The sequence below is a fragment of the Rhea pennata genome, chromosome 16, assembly GCF_028389875.1.
Source record: "Rhea pennata isolate bPtePen1 chromosome 16, bPtePen1.pri, whole genome shotgun sequence".
Classification (NCBI taxonomy): Eukaryota; Metazoa; Chordata; class Aves; order Rheiformes; family Rheidae; genus Rhea; species Rhea pennata.
Genome location: NC_084678.1, coordinates 2,808,559 through 2,825,913, shown reverse-complemented (window position 1 = coordinate 2,825,913; position 17,355 = coordinate 2,808,559).

The following is a 17,355-nucleotide window of genomic DNA, read 5'->3' as shown; positions in this document are numbered from 1 at the left end:
GACAGGATATTAGCAAAGGTGACAGGAAAGCATGTTTCTGTTTAGTATTAGACCCTCCTTTCTCCCCAGTGAACAAAAGTAGTATGCAAAACCTGCTCTGCAGAGAGCAGAGTGTTTATGGGATAGACAGGATGAAGAATAGTCCTGGCTCCAGACCTGTGAGGGAATCCCACTGGCAGAGACGGAGCACTCTACTGTACAAGCAACAGCTCACAGGCCATGGGAATGTGGCTGCAGCAGATCAGGAGAGGGGACCCAATGAACAGCAAGGCAAAGGACTGGAGACTGGATGCTATCTGGGGGGGCTGAAACAGTAAGAGTTGAGAACAATTCTGCTAAGGATGAAAAACCAGGACAAGGATAGGCTGGACTCCAACAAGTCCCATGTTACCAGAAACATATGCTCTGATGGAAGGGTTAGGTACAGCCCCCGAGGTTGAAATAGGCCTTGGTGCTTCTCAGCACCGCAACATGGAGATCTCAAACTCTGTTGCTTGCATGGAGTCTCCAGCCCAGAGGGGCAAGAACAGAGGACAGCCATATCAATATTCTTTGTCACTCTCTCACCCAGGTATAACTGCAAACCTAGAAACTTTGTTCCCAGTAGAGTTATCCTTTATGTCCAAATTACAGCACACAGCAGCTGTAAATGCAACAAAATTTGACTGACTGAGTTTCCTATGATTTTAAGTTCCCAAAATGCAGTCAAAGCCACTTCTAGCTAGTTTCATGTATAAAAAACTAGCAAACCTGTAAGTTTCACACAAAATGCAAAGCCATAAACCATCAAAGGTTCTGTTAGAAGGTTGTTGAACTTTAGCAGTGCCTTTGATGAAAATGGTCTGAGTTTCAAGTGTGTAATGAAACCCCAATTCATTCAAGTTTCACATGGTTGCAAATATTTCTCACAGTTCTGATCAAAGCTGTATTCAGAGAGAAGAAGCTTTGATTCTGCAGTACAGGGGATGTGCTGAAATTTTCAAAGCCAGGCCCTGGGATTTAGATGAGCAGTTCTTGTTGGAAGTGATACAGCTAAACTTAGCAATGCTTAGGGGGAAGTAACATGAAGGTGGCATATTTGGATTACTCCTATTACCTCTAACCCCTTTCCGCAGACCAGTTTCAACTCCACACGCTGCTGTAGGAGACAGTATGCCACTACAGCCTGTTTGGGTTCAACAACGGCCCTCCCCACATATCCATTTCAAATGCTCTTCCCTGACTTCACTCTGCCAGCAGCTGACATTACCGCTCCACAATACATCACTTTAGAGGAAAAGCTCAAGTGTATTTTGAGGAAGAGGCATTAATGCTTCAGGACTGGTTGTTGACTCACATTTCAGTAGACAGATGCAAAAGAAACTATAGTGCAGCTGGGGGAGGTTCCCTCAGGAGTCTCCGCAGGGTTCCTTCACTGCCCCGTGTCTGCCTTGCCAATACCATCCTAGAAGAAACAGAAAAGCAGCTGTATCTTTCACCGTGCTCAGTGACTAGACCCAAATCCCCCCAGAGCCAGAGGCATATGTAAATGTCTGGTTTTAATACCATTGCCTTGCTGTGAAGTCTTCATTTGTGACAAAGATTTCCATAGCAACAGACTGATCTCACTAGCAAGACTGTGGTCCCCTTGGAAGAGCAGGTGGAAGGAGGGAATACAATAAGCACTGTGCTGCACAAAATGCTATAGAGAGGCTGATACTCTGTGTAAGTAAATATCCTTACCAGACTTCTGTACGTCAAAGCTCCCAATAAAAGCGGATTCAGCATGAAAACTGTGCAGAGGATGATGCTAGTGCATCAGACTGGCCTTGAGGAGACAGACTCGGAATAAATCACATCTCCTTGCCTTGATTTGCCCATATATAGCACAGAAATCTTGACACTGCCCTCCTTTACTCTGACACCTTGCCTATATAAAGGGTTTTCCTCTTACAGGTACCTCACAGGTTGAGAAGTGCTCTTGGGTATTCCATCCCTCCAGCTAGAGGTGTGCTAAAGTGTAAGCTCCTCATGGCATCGCCAGAGATTTGCTCAGTCCTCAAATTACCTTGTTATCCTATTTCCCCCCTCTAAAGCCAGTGGTCGTAGACTGGTCGTAACACTGGCCTACAAGGCAATAGTATAATTAGCCATAGACTAATCAATGCTTAGATTTTGTCTTTAAATCCTTAGTTACCTGGCACTGTAGAAATGCAATGTTTTGTTATGCTGACAGATACAACTGTATTAGATCCATTCCTGGGCATGCAAACAGTGTTTTTCTTAAGAATAACCCATTTTACAAGCAGCCTCGCATAATACAGTTCATTTCCACATCCAGTTTCCCATCAGTACAAGTAATATGCACATGCATTACATAGCCAACAACTTCTTCATCAGGGAAATAACCATGCTTGGTCAGAATGGCCTGGGGCAGCCAACAGATTTTTAGGAAATTGCAAGTTTCTTTATAATGTGTTTTGCTTCCTGATAATTTTAATATTTTCACTGAGCTGTTACAGTAAGTGCCTTGCTAGGACCTTGTGATTCTGACTGTTAAATCACATCACTGCAATTTAACCGCAAAGGTAGCACCTTTGACTGGCATATTTCATTTTAATGCGTCTAGAGGCATTCATGCAGGAAGGCTTGCATAAGCAAAGCAGACGCTTTCAGAAGGCAGACCATTTCCTCCAGTCCACGCAGCAGCCTGTTTAACTGCTTTTATGGTCCAAATAAGAGGCTACTGTTATAATAGGTTCAAAGACTAGAAGACTCAGGGAAAGAGAGAACAATAGCCAACATCATAGAAAATTTGAGTATCTTAAGCTCTTGTTGTAAGCTGACTTAATACTTGATCCAAGAACACTTGGAAGTTACCCTCCCTGAAATTCAAGTCTAATAATCGTCTCAGTGGTTTCTGAGATACTGACAAATGTGTAGAGGAGCTTTTCCTCATGAGATTGCCCTAAAGAGTTGCATACTTTTATTTCTAATGGTAATATTTGTGAGAATTATTGCTGTTTCCGTTTCTCTACGAAAGCTGGTAAAGGATGCTCAAGATGGACACGTACAAGTTTTATGATTCGAGTAGGGATGCCCAAGCTAGCTTTTTTATTTACTTAAAGAGTCCTGAACATATTCAGTCTTGTTCTTGCTACCAGCAGTGTCCACTTACCAGAAACATCAGCAGAAGCATATCTAGAAGAAGTTCCAGCAAGAACACAGCTGCATTGTACATGAAAACATGCTACGAACAGCAGCTGGGCACAGCTAATGCATCTGGAAACACAGGATACTGAGTTCAAATGCTTATTTTCCTAACCTATGGGCACTAGGACATACAGATTTTGTATGTTCGCACTGAGGGAAGAGCCCATAGTGTGAAAGCTTGCTAACGTCCGTGGTGTCTGATCAGACTGCTCTCCTCTGGCATTCCCAGGTGCTTGCTTGCAAAAAGGACTTAAGCTTCACCTTATAACAGGCCACCATAGGCCTAGACTGAGTGGTGAGGATCATCCAAAAGCACTGGAGCGTGAGCAAGAGGATCTCTGAGAGCCTGCCCAAAGTGTTCAGGATTATTCCTCCAAGTACTGTATTTTTAGTTCCTTAAGAGGGATGCTACAATATGCAATGGAGTAATTCTGAGGATTAACCATAGCAGAATATTTGTATGAGACTCAGGAGAGCTGGCTTCGCTTTTGGCTCTGCCAAAAGCTTACATGACGTTTCCCTTTCTGTACTCAGCTCTTCTTGGGATTGAAGAGAACTGTATACATTTTATTAGAAGAAGCTAACAACAAAACAAAAATTCTGCTATATCAAGTCTGTTTTTAAATGAGGATGAAGAGCTTGGCTTGCAAATTCATCAGAAGTACAGAAGCTCTTACAGAAGACTGGGCTATCTAAGCCTACGCTGAAGATCCTGATTCCTGCCCCACACTCAGGGTCTGAAAGCATCTTTAATTTCACAGTGTAACATCCAGGTGTGTTTAGTCCTACATCCACATACCCCTGATCTATCACTCTGTGACCCATCTCAGAAGCCTCAAACTAGGGCTCTGCTCCTCTCTCTTAGCACAGGGCTGAGCCAACAGACATGAATATTTGCTCTCAGCACCAAGCACAGCAGGGGACACAGAGAAGCAGCTTTACTTACAGGTGCAGAAGTAGGGCATTATTCCCCTCCATATAAGACCCTTCAAAGGCCATAGCCAAATCTTCCTAGGCTGCAGCAGAGTAGGGGTCTGTCACACCCTATACCTCAAAGCAGAAAGTTGTGTTAAAGGGTGCCAGGAAACAATTTTAAACTCCCTAAATACAGAAAATTTTACTTGCACCTCCTTGTAGAGCTGAGACATAAAGGAGGACTTACTAATTTACTAGCTCAACAACTAAGTCTGCAGCAGCTCGAAACACCCCAAGCTCCCCTTCTCAGACAGGCACCCTGAACACAAAGCCACCTCTTCCCCCACTCCAGAAAACCCACAGGCATGTTAGGATTCAACCTTTTATTCCTCATCAGGGCAAACACTCAGCTTCCTGCCTGATCTGCTGAATTGGGTATTTTCTCCCCCTTCATGCAAACGAGTAGTTAATTATTTACCAGGCTGTCTGTAATGCTCTAGTTTACATGCAGGAATTTACATGATTTATTAAACAAAATGGCATTTAAAAAGAAATGCTGTCATAGATATGTCATCCTTAAAGGAGACTGAATATTTTTTTCTTCAGAAAGTAAGTAAATTAAAGAATTGCTGAAGATGCTTTCCTTTGTTTACAGCCATTTACTCACCTAAATAAATCATCTCTTGCCCTTTCATTCACAGGTTTTGTGATGACACCTCATTAGTTGACTAACCTTTGTGAGTATGTTGGAGTTGCAGCAGGAACTTCTTCATGAGGAAGATTATACATTAATCTTGAATTCTTAAATGACTGCCTTAAAAAACTGGGAAGGTCAATTGGTAACTGCATTATTAGTGGCCTAGAGAGCACATCAGTGAGAAATTAAAAGGGTATTTAACCCTTCCTAGGAAAGTCTCTTTTTTTTTTATCCCAAACGCTTTTTGCAGACATGAAAAACTCAGATTTGGTCTGACAAAATGTTCCACATTGATTGTGGTGGATTGTTTGCATAAAAGCCCTTACAAATGTAGAAAAAGAGATTTCATTTTTCTATTTCAATTTTTCTTGAAACGATATCCCATTTAGAAGTAATCTGCTACTGCGTGTTCCTTGACATTATTCACTACAAAAGGAACTGTGATGCTGTAAAGCCTGACTCTCATTTCTCACTGAGATGTACTCAACGCTTCTCAGAGGCAGGCATCTCTGAATTCAGAGTCAGAGCCTACAGTCCTCAAGCACAATTATCCAGGCAGCCTCTCTCTTAAGCTTACTGCATTTAAGGCTTGAAACTGAACTTTAAATAATAAGCATAGCAATCATTTTTTGTTCACTTGATTACACCTGTATTAATTATCATCTTCACAACACCCACAAAAGCATTATTCTTAAATTTCCCACATTGCTTTAAGTATCAGTGTCCTTGTACTGAGACCTGAAATTTCTGAACTCGTCTTTTGTCAGGTTTTGTCAGGTACCTTTTGATTTTCTTTAAGTTTATTTTTTGACAGTCAGGTGTGATCCATAACTGCTAAACAGTAGGTTCATTTGTTATTGCAGAAAATAATGTAGTTTAATAGAAGACACTATAAAATCTGTAATAACAGGAATTTGGCTAGACATATTCAAATAGAAATAAGGTTCACATTTGGTCAGGAACAGTAGTTAAACCAGTGAGTCAGGTTACTGAGGGATGGTATGGAGTCTTCGAGCTGAGGTCCAATGTCCTTTTCAAATACCTAGTTCTACTGTTAGTCATTGGCATTGATGTAGACATCACAGTGTGAACTCTGATCTTCACAGTGTGAAGATCAGGCTAGATAACCACAACAGTCTGTTTTGGCCTTAAATACTCCAATAAGCTAAAGCAGTGAATCTTTATGAATTTTTCAACATTGATATTAATGTCTTTCTTCTTTTGTGGAGATGAAGTAGGGAAATTCTTGACAGTGACTCAGTCAGCAGAGCAGCTCATTCTAGAATAAATGTCTGAGCAAAAACTGTAATTATTTCAAAATATTGCCATGCATCATTTTAGTGTAATCAATGGAGTGGAATATTTCCTTTCTTCCTTACCATGCTCTCAGCCTACTCAGTGCCTGGTTCCCCTTCTAACTTTGGGAAGGCTGGAATTAGTCTATTGGGGTAACTCTAGACTTCTGTGAGTGTGAGTGGAGTAAGATTCCAGCCTCAGGGGAAGATAAAATGAGCCTTGTTTTCTTCTAGTCTCATGATACAAGAGGAAGATTTGAATACGATCACAAATAAGGACATCCATTCTATTGTGAGATGTAAGTGCTCCCCAAACTGATGAGCTAAAGCTGTGACTCAACGTACTCTGTTCGTTGAACACAGTTAGTGGTGGGCCCAAGAGCCCCAGAGCACTAAAGGACAAAAGGACTAAGAGCGACAGATACGATGTGGGAAAGACAAATTTTACCGAGCAAAGAAATGATTCCCCTCTGGACTGCAGCATGTGATGTGTTAAACCAGCTGTCTGCCACCTGCTTCTCTTCCCTATTTAGGGAACATTCTCTGAACAGAAGAAAAGAATGAATAAATCATCCTTAGATGAGGTAGAAATGGCCACTGCGAGTGTAGTGAGTAAAGTTGTTAATATAGTACTGGTATCAAAACCCGTTTTATGTTGTGGCCCCACTGGATATCTCATGACACAGGCATCTTTCTCCCTTGCCTGTGTGTAACTGGGTTTAGTGCCTGAGTGGTGTTGAGTGAGTTGGGAGGCTGGAGTTGTACCTTTTAGTTGTGCTCATGCATAATGAGTGGGGAGGCTGGAGTTATTACACCTTTTGATTATGTTCATGCATAAAGAGGGGTAAAATCAGCAGCAGCAGTATGAGCTTCCCCTCTGACTGCCTCAGTTTGTCTGAGCTGTTAGCATCTCCTTAGTACAACATGGGAGTTTGGCCGCTTGGGTTCTTGACATAAGAGATGTCAGGTAGGTGATGATAGCTTATTTGTTAATGTAGGAAGAACAGACTGAGAACATCACTATAAACTCATGATTTCAGCTGCCAAATAGCCAGCACGTGGCTGGGGCCTGTAGTCAGCAAGCACTCTGTTGAATCACTGGGAGCTTTTCCTCTAGCACCACTGGGTACTGGATTAGATTGTTAGGGTCTTAATTCAGCCAGATGTATCCTGTAAAATTCTTCAGTATGATCTGTAAACCGTTAGTGTTCAGGTCTGCAGACCCAAACGGTCACTCACTCTAGGTCTGAACAGAGACTGAAATTCTGTTCTAGTTCTCTGAACCCAGTCACTCGTAATGGTTTGCTCATTTTCTGAACATGGGGTTTGCATTAATAAGACAGTAGCTTCTCTCATTTGCAAACATTTATCCATTCCCTATTAACATCTTTGCTGACTAGTAGTTGAAGAACCAACCTCAGACAGGTTTTAAACAGACTTTTCTTGTTAGATCCTGCCTACAGCCTCCTGGAAAGAAAACGTTCTGCGAGGCAACATGCAAGTGCCTCCACATTACTTCACAAAAGGACCCTTGAGAGACCAAGAGTGTCCCCAAGGCATGCAGTGCAAGGTAGGCGGCCTTATAAGCAGCTTATCCAGATCACACATCGTTCCAGTACAGCAAGTTCAGGTTCTGTGATGCACTCATAAAATAAGGCTGTCTGTTTTATGTCTGTCAGGAGCAGCCCTCATTTCTATGAGCACCTAGCTGGCAGAAAGATGGACAAAATGCAGAAGTTGCTTTGGATTCCAGCTTCTGACACTTTCTTTGGAGCTGAATTCTCCTTGCTCCTGCAATTTTGGTCTGATCTTACACGAGGTCTGCTGATTCTCCCTCTCATCTGCTTCAAACAAAGGATTAGGCAAAGCATTCAAAATCAGAAGCAACCACCAAAACAACCTCAAAACCATCGAATAAACAAATTCCAGCCTTTGCAGAGTGAAATCAATTTCTGTTGGTATTCTGTGCAACACAATTGAAGCAACTCTGCCTAGCTCTACCTTAAATGTCATTGTATGTCACATTTTGCAGAAACTGATAGTTCCATTTTCAGCTTATTGATCTCCAATTATGTCAATGGCTTTGAGCAAGTTCTCCTATCCAACCCATACAGAAGACTTCAGATACATAATCTAAGGTAGGTCTGTACAGAGAGGGCAGAAAATGCAATTGGAGTTATGAGAGTTTGCGTAATGCTATGCACCCTGTAGCACCTCCTATTCCCATGCCAAAAGAGATATTTTTCACCAATGAAGTAATTTCTGTAGGAGCACCCAGAGTTCCTGTCTATTAGGAGCTTAGAAGTGAATGAGGGAATGCTGACTGGTGACAAGCGTGTATGCAGGGCTGGCAGGCGGTGGACAGTGGCCTCTTGCTAGCATTTTGAACACTGGCCATGCATGAAAATTCCTTTGAAAAACAGCTTCCTCAGAACTGTTCTAGTCCTTGGACTGAGCAGGTGTTATATCAGTGTTAATTCACAAAGAGAGCACCTCACATTGAAGTGTTAATACCACTTTCTGCAATGCCAAGATCGCCTGTGCAGAGTGTGCATTGAGCAGGTAAGCTGATAAGATCTCGGGAAAATATAGTCAGGAGTGCTACAGCTAATGCTTCCCTGGGATGGAAAGTCATCTCTTTTATTTACTGAAGAGTACATTTCAACAAGCTAGTTAAAGTCTTTCCTCAGAAGAAGAGAAGCTGGGGGCTGCTCAAATACACACAGCTTAAAGTTTGCACAGAGTGTGCTAACATAAAGCATTTACAGGTTGGAGTACTGGGATAAAATCATCACTAGCGTGACTCTGATTTCACACTCAATGCTAGTTACCAAATAGCAGCCCGAAAGTGGTCACCTGACAAAACAGGCTGCAACCATCCCAGAGCCTTGGACTTTGCACCTTTGTGTTCCTGTTTGGTTTTTTTGAAATTAATGTAGCAAGAAATACTGATGGCTCCTGACCGCGGAGGCTACATTTTATTAGAACACAAAAATAATGAACTATACGAAAAAAGATAGATTAACTACAGTTGCAAAATCAAGCCTGCTTCCTTTCAGGTTAAAGTCAGGTTCTGGGTTGAAACAAGTCCTTTGTGAGTCTTCCTCTGTCTGTCACCTCTGCATCTGGGCTATGAGTTGCTCTCTGCTGCAGGCCAGGAACGTCCCTAAGCATTTCCCAGTCATCCTGAAGACTTTTTGTGTCCTTCACCTGCTCTCTGGCTTTCAGCAGAAACTCCAAGCCAAATGTGCTCTCAGAGGATGAGCAGTCTCCACCCATGCATAAGTAGCAAGGACAAGGTAATCAGATAACCTTTGCCTTCCTGTCCAGCCACAGCACCACTTTGGCAAGATGTCTCTGTCCAGGGACTACGAGCAAATAGTTCTACCATCTGTCCTCCACAGGGACGCACACAGGCCCTCTCTTCTTACTGGGACTGTCTCAGGTTATGTAGAGGTGACAGCTAGAGAACTTTCTGACACAAGATGCTGTTAGTCATTGTTGTCAGGTGACATTAGCAACAATCCTTAGCCCAGAAGGAGGCTGGGAAATTACTGAGGACCCTTTTGGACACAGAGGGCCTTTCCCAGTGAAGGCCTCTACTAGGAAACCAGAAACACAGAATAAAACAAACTCTTAGAAATGGTTTCTTTAGAAAGAGCAAGAGAACAGATGATGCCTGAAAAGTGACTTACGGGGGACGTGTGAAATATCTGAGGAGAAAACTGCTTTCCTTCCTGCAGTAACTTGGACTTCAGGACTGGACAACCTAAGAAACAAAGAAGGTGGAAAATAGAGTGCAAGAGGTGCAGCAATTGCTCCGGCTGTGTTCAAGATGGCTGAATTTTAGACAACATGCTTTTAGGTCCTTCATGCATATGCCTTGATGTTCAGTTATATTTATCGAGTTCCTTTGGCAGTCTCCTCTAGACTCTGACCATCAACTCATCTCCTTTCACCTGCTTTGAGTCACCTCCATTTTTTTTAAGTGTAGTCTGACAGAGGAATGTCTTTCCATCTTCTGCAGAAATTTGTCACTTCTTTTCCTTTGCACACATGCCCCTCCGAAAGCAAGCTGTAAAATTTAGTTCTGCTTCCTTGTTAGATTTTTAATCTATGTGAGGCGTCTGGGTGGCAAAGTCATCATCTGAAGGGTGAACCTGAAACAATCATGTCCTGCCCTTGCCTCTATCCATCTCTGCCTGGGGTAGCCTGGCTGCTCAGTTGCAGGCTTTTGTGTTAAAGGCCACATCTGATCCAATCAGGGCAGGGAGATGCTGGCGAGGATTGGTGGCAGCCAGTCTTCACTAACTGGTCGGCATAGTCAGGTGAGGAAATTCTCAGAACTTGGAATGGCAGCTGGGGACTGAAAGGACATAAATCAGGTCCCTTACAGCACACCATGGGGAAAGATGATGGTGAAGTGGTTTCCCTGTACTGCAGGAGAGTCCCAGAGGGCTGCTCTCTGCAACTAGGTATGCTGGGAGGCAGACAGCTCAGAGCAGTGAATCTGTCTCTTTTCCTAGTTGCAGAATAGACATGTGCAGCTCACACGGTCAGGACAGGTCCAGCTTTGCACCAAGGAAAACAAGCCAAGGAATGGTGGACTTCCTATATGAATCTGTGTAGAATAAGCTGAAGTCCAAAAGGGCTTGTTAGACTAGATGCAGCCTGTGAAAATGCTCTGTTACATGGCCTGAATTAATATTATTCTCAATGTACAGTGTGACATTTGACCTACCAAGTCCTTTTGGCTGCACTAGTAAGTGCCCAGGCAGAGAGCTCAAACCTGCCTTCAGAAGAGACTTCCTGCTGGTGCTGATTTTGCATGGTGCCAGCTTTGGAATCTCTGCTTCCTTGGCAGAGTTTCTCTCCATAGACACGTCCTTATCCCCACATCATACCACCTGACCCCCTGATACTCTAGCATCCCTTGAATGGCAGTAAAGAATGAGCTGAGAGGCACAGCTTTTATTTCAGCAAGTATGCATGGAAAGTATCTTGATACATCTTTTGTTCTTACATACTTGCCTTTAACAGAGTCACAGCTGAGCAAACCTTTTGCATATATTGAGAAACTTCACTGCAGTCAGCATATCTCCTAGTAAATAAAGAAGTACCACTTGTTCAGTGGAGATTAGACATAAGAACTTTAATCTTTCCAGTCTTTTTCCAGAGCACGTGACAGGTACAGCTCTGTCCCACTCAGTGGCTGCTTTGTCCTCTTTCTCTTGGCTACGTGTGGGGAAGTCTCTTCTGAAGGCTGGTTGGAGCTCTCTGCCTGGGCACCTACAGGTGCAGCTAATAACAAGCCTGGTCAGCCCTGAGAGGCTTCCGAGCTGAGTTCAAGACTGGAAGCCTGAGGCTATTCAGAGACGGAAACCCAAGTATTACAGCATAGGAGCTAAAAGGTATTTCCTCCTTTTCTGACCTGCTGTTAGTGCAGTTGTAGCGGAAATGGCAAACTATGCTGTTCTGATCTTTGCTTGTTGTAAGCTTTCCAGCACACCTGCAAGGAATTTTATTTTAGTTTGATGGGGTTTAGAATTTAATTTTCAAGGTTTCCAAATTTGCAACCCGCTGCCAGGCCACCTGAGGTCAGGGAGCACAAAAGCTTCTGCTTCTCCTCACCAAGCAGCACTATACTAGGCTGAATTTCACTTTCAGTTCTAGAGCTGGCTGTCTGAGGTAAAAAGAAAATGAAATACTCATGAATATTCTTTTCAACAAAACCTGCATATTCTTAGAGCTGCCCTTCACAGCTTTTCCACTTACTTTCCAATCATATGTGGAAGATGGGATTTTTTGTTCACAACAAGGGTTAGCCAAAGCAAAAGTTCCCTGAATATACATGTCTGGCAGGGAAAACTCACCTTCCTTTTGGGCTGTTGAAGCACGCAGGCATCCAAGGCGAGGAGAAACAACCCTGCACAGCAGCCAGATCTGACACCCGGCATGTTGTACCCTGACCGCTCTGCTGTCCTCCCTCCCTGGTCCTACACGCTTGTAATTCCCGCTGTGCTTCGTCCAGCGGCAATGAAACTGGGCAAGGAGTCAGCAAAACCAGGGCAAGACCTTGTCACAGGGCCAGCTTGCTGCTCTGAGTAGCCCTGCCCCCGGAGGGCTGCTAGACACGGGGCAAGGAGGCCGGTGGCCGCGGCGGGGAGGAAGGCCTGGCCGCGGGCCGTCAGCCCGCAGGAACGGCACGCACCGCCACATCCAACCACAGCCCCAGGAGGGCAGGCAAGTGGGGGCTTTTATTCCCCTTTCCAGACCAGCTGGGAGCAGGGGAGGGGAATTCCTCCCGTTCATGGCTCCTCGGCGACAGGGAGCGGTTGGCAGAGCTCCCCGCGGGCCAGGGTGGCCTGGCCTCCCCAGGGCCCCCCGCTGCCCCACCGCCGCCCGGCGCCCCGCGGCCGCTCCGGCACCAGGCCCGGCCTGGGGGTGCCCCTGGGGCAGCCCCGGCCCCGGCCGTGCCCCCAGAGCGAGCCTCGGCCTGCCCCGTCCCCCGTGGGGCTGGGGCCTGCGCGGCCCCCGGGCCTGTCCTGACCCGCTGACTGGGCTCTGTGTCCCCGTCCCTGTGCGCCGCCGCAGAGCCCCGCTCGGCTTTTCGGGGGTGTGGGGGGGCTGCAAAACTCGAGTGGAAGGGGAGAGCGGTGACTTTAAATGGCAGGATCCTCCCTCCCCTGAACTTGGGTTTGTAGCAGATGCTCTAAACATTTCCTGGGCAGGTTTGGTTTTTATTTTTAATCATCTAACAGAGATTAACCATTTTGTCCATAACTTAAGCAGTTATCGGGCATCTTTTCTAGAACAGTCCGTATTATTCCCAATTTCTTCTCCTCCTCCCGGTCCAGGCAACGCAAGAAGCAGTGCCTAGGAGAAAGGTCGCTGCGCACCGTTAAAGCAGCTTTCATTTGCATGATGAATAAACAGCAGAAGCCGAAGCCTTAGTGCATTGACAAAGCTGCAACTGCACTGGCATCGGGGAGACTTGGTGGGATACGCGGCAGGATGGACCATTAACGTTTGGCTAAAGCAATGCTAATCCAGGCCTGAAAAATATGCAGTCCAATTACTGTAGCTATGCCATGGAAATAATGGGGAACTGGGGAGCGGGACTGATGAGCAGCTTCATAACAGGCTAATGAGCAGTCTGGCTGCTTTCCATCAAAGGCCTGGTGGAAGTTGGTACACCCTGCAGATGTTTGGTTATGATCTATTTTCACTGTGGCCAGGCAACAGGAGGTTACATGGCTGATTAGCCTTGATTCAAGATAGCTTTCCTTGTCAGGAAACTATTTCAGCATGTGCTGAAGAGTGCTTGGGAATCATGTCCCAAGGTAAGTCAGAATTTGAACTCCAGAAGATGTAAGTAATTTAAGATTCTCCAGGGTGAGAAGAATAGTTGAAATAAATTATGGTTATTCAAGAGATGATTGAAAAGCATCTCTCATTACTGGACAAGTAATGAAAGCACAGGTGAGGCCTCTGCTCAGAAGTGCAGACGATGGTTCTTAATTAGCTTTTCATTTCTTCCTTCTAATTTCTTTTACTGCTTTCGTGCAGTACAGACACAAGAGTAGCAATGTAATGATCTTGCTGTATAGAAGCCTTCCTTTCTATGTGATTTCTTAGAAGCTTCTGATGGTGTGTTAGGAATCTGAGAAGAGTGACTTGCTTCAAAGTGGCTAGGTGATGGTCTCAGAGGGACATAGAATAGGGCAGGTGTTTTGCAGTATATCATCAGTTGCTGTTGAAGTGCTAACTTGAATCCTTTGCCAGCCATAGGCTGCAAGCAGCTATCAGATCCTGACTGCTGTACTTTTAAAAAGGGAAGCTGCTGTGTCTTCGAAGTAAAACTATCTGTGACTGACATATTTTGTTTCAGCTGCTAGGGTAATAAGCTATTTCTGTGCAGAAACTGAGATGTAATTATTCCTAATGTTGTCATGTTGACTTGCTTCTTGTACTGCTAGCCAATAAGGTAGCTTCAGTAAATACAGGAAACTAAAACCAATTAATAATAAAAAGGATGACTTCTAGAACTGCATGCTTGAATGAAGAAGGCAAAGAGATATGTATGAACACTTACTCCGATCAAAACAACAAATTTTCCAGCATGTTATTTCTGATCCTTTCTGTTCATTCCTCATTGGCATTCACAGAAGTACACATTGTTTATGAGAACTTCTGTGAGAAAAGGAGCATATGAATATTCATAGGAATGACAAGAAGAGACATGCAACTGTATGTGCAAAATCTGTGCCCATCATATGATCTTGGTGGATTTTTGCGCAGTTTAGCAGTATCTCAGGCAGCAAATCTGGGTGCAAATGTAGTACCAGGTGACGGATCAAACCCTACAAACAATATGTAGCTAGTATTCAAAGAAAATAAACTCTGAGGAAATCCTTGCCTTAAATCTCTTTTACAAACAGCATTTAAATTATTATGAAATAAAAAATAAATATGCATATGTATTACTAGGCTGTTAGGGTAGGTAGTAGAGAAAACACTTATCAGCTTCAACGGGGTCATATTTTTACCTTAAACTCTTCATGCACAATTTGCAAACTGCAAAATAGAGCTGAATTTATTAGTTAATCCTGTTACTGAACATCTGTGCAGAATTTTATACTTTGGCCTGGACTGGTTCTTCTTCTGCTTTCAAGCAGAAAATGAACCAACAGTAAAGTCGGGCAAAAACATGACTCCCTCTCTCTGTCTATCTGTCTCTCTCTATGTCTCTCTCAAATTTATTTTTTAGATTCCAGGATTGTTTGCTTGTTTTGCCTTAATATATATGGAAGATGGTCTGACACTGAAGGTTATGATTTCTGTTTCATCTCCCCACACTGTCTCTCAGACAGTCAAGAACATGGTCATCCTGATACTAATTGACATGTTGTTAGTGCTCATACAGAGAGTCTCTGTGCTATTAACCCCTTTATCCTAAGCTTTGGTATTACACATAGTTGCTTCTGAGCTTCTAGCTAAATTGAATCAGTGATGAATTTGTAATATCTCTGCCCATCAGCTCAGGCCAATCTCTGTTTTTGGACTGGTGCATGTTCCTATTGATGCAGTGCGTTGTTCAAAGTTCCAAATTTGCTTTCTGTGGATGTGGTGTAACATCTGTTTAAATGAAGCTGCTTATAAAGTTATTCTCCACAAAAAGCCTACAAAAGGGCTAAAGTTAATTTAATGGAGTGTAAGTTCATAGGAACATTTACAAGTATTTACTTGACTCTGATACCTGTGGTTCATAGGTCCTTTTCTATATAGAGCCTTGGGAAATAGAAGCAGCAACAGGAATGTACAAATTAAAGGTGGATAGAGTGCTGCCACCTTTTGGTAAAAAGTGAGGGAGAGCTGTTGCCTATGCTGACTTGGAGAGAAATGCCATCTCAACACTTAAGTAGCAGTGAAGAGTGATTACCTAGGACATAATCTGCTTTACAGCAACTGCTATTCTTTCTCTCTCCTTTGTGCAATCTTTCCTCTCGTTTGCTCTTTAGTTTCTTGTTTTCATTGACCGTTTCCATAATGTTGTTTTGTCATGTTTATATCTGATAAAAGCAACGTGAAATTGCTTATAGCCTTCCATAGCCTTGAGAAAGGATGCTCCAATGCCTCTCTTTGGAGAGAGATACATCCAGAGATATATGATATATAAAAAGGAAATAGCCATGTGGAATTAGCATGTAATTTTACTTCCTACCACTATATGTTTAAATGTTTCTGATGTAAATTTTATGCAGTTTAACTCATAGAATAAGACAGACGTTATATAGATGGACAGAGGATTTTTTTTTTCAGTGAGGCTCTTTCCACTATTTAAAGGAAATGGGACCAAAACATAAATCTCATTCTCTTTTGGAAATAACACCTTTGGAGGAAGTAAGAGATGCTGCATAGAGACGCTCTGATGTTGCTTCCCAGTGACATGAAGTTGAGTTGGGAAGTTGAACTGGCACGCAAACTTCTGTGAGGATACCTAATCCCTCATTATTGATGTAATGTAATCCTTAGATTATGTAGGGCAGTGGGCAGTACCTTAATCAGGGAGTGGCTGATGTCTACACGAAACACCTGTACAGCACCAGACACTGATTTATGTTTGGATTTAATTCTTCATTGAAGAATGCTTTGCTAGTTATTACTATGTTATTCCTCTTAATATGGAGGTGCTGTGAGCAGCCTGCTGCAGATAACTAGCGGGTGTCTAAGGTTTTTAATAACCATTTTCAGAGCTGATAATGACAGTAATATTTTATTAAGCTACACATTTCTTTACTCTGTGGGCTCCAGCGTATAACCGGTAGTTAAATTGTACTATAATTTTATTTTACAATACATTCAAGACCTACTTTTGCAACTCTGAGTAGTACTTACTCACAGGAGCAGTTTCTTTGACTTTAAAAATGACAGTCACATAAAAAAGAGGCAGAATCATGCCTTATATCCATGTTGTACATACAGCATGTAAGTTACTGGATGCTGTAATTACTGCTTCTATACGTTATGAAGTCAGCATGATTGCTTCTATCCCAGAGTAGGAGAACTAATAGTGAACAACTGAGAGGAAGCTACAAAGGAAACTTAGATGATATGCAAAATGCAAGATGTCAGGATCTGACATTCTTCATCACTTGTAAGAAGACATCTAATAACTCATAAGTGAATGTAAATGTCATATCACTCCTAAAACGTTATGTATTCTCTATCAATGAGGATAATGAATGATTACAAATGTCCCAGTGCACAAAACACCAGTAAAACAGAAGTGAAGCATGAAATTAGATTAAAGAAGTAAAGTAGAAAATAATGATAATGCTACTATACCTTGTTTTGTATAACACTTACCATTTGGAAGAATTTCAAAGCTCTATGGAAAGGATGGCTGCTTGCGAGCTCCATTGGATGTAGGCTGTTTTACACATGTCAAATCTGAGCATGTATAGATAAACACTCATACATCAGTTAGATAAAGCCGTTGGCACAAAGGACAATTTCTTCAAATTCTTTGTGGACTTGCAACAAGACAGATACAGTATTTTGAAAAAACAGAAATCTTTTGAATATTTCTTTGCAGGTGCAAGGATTGGAAAATTAGTTTTGGCAGCAGTAGCATTTGTAATCACATGAGTCCAGGAACTGAAACTTGTAAAATTTCCATTAGTGTGACTAACTGGATGTTCAGTTTTCTGAACATCGTATGACTTCACATTCTTAGGCAGACGTTCATCAGTT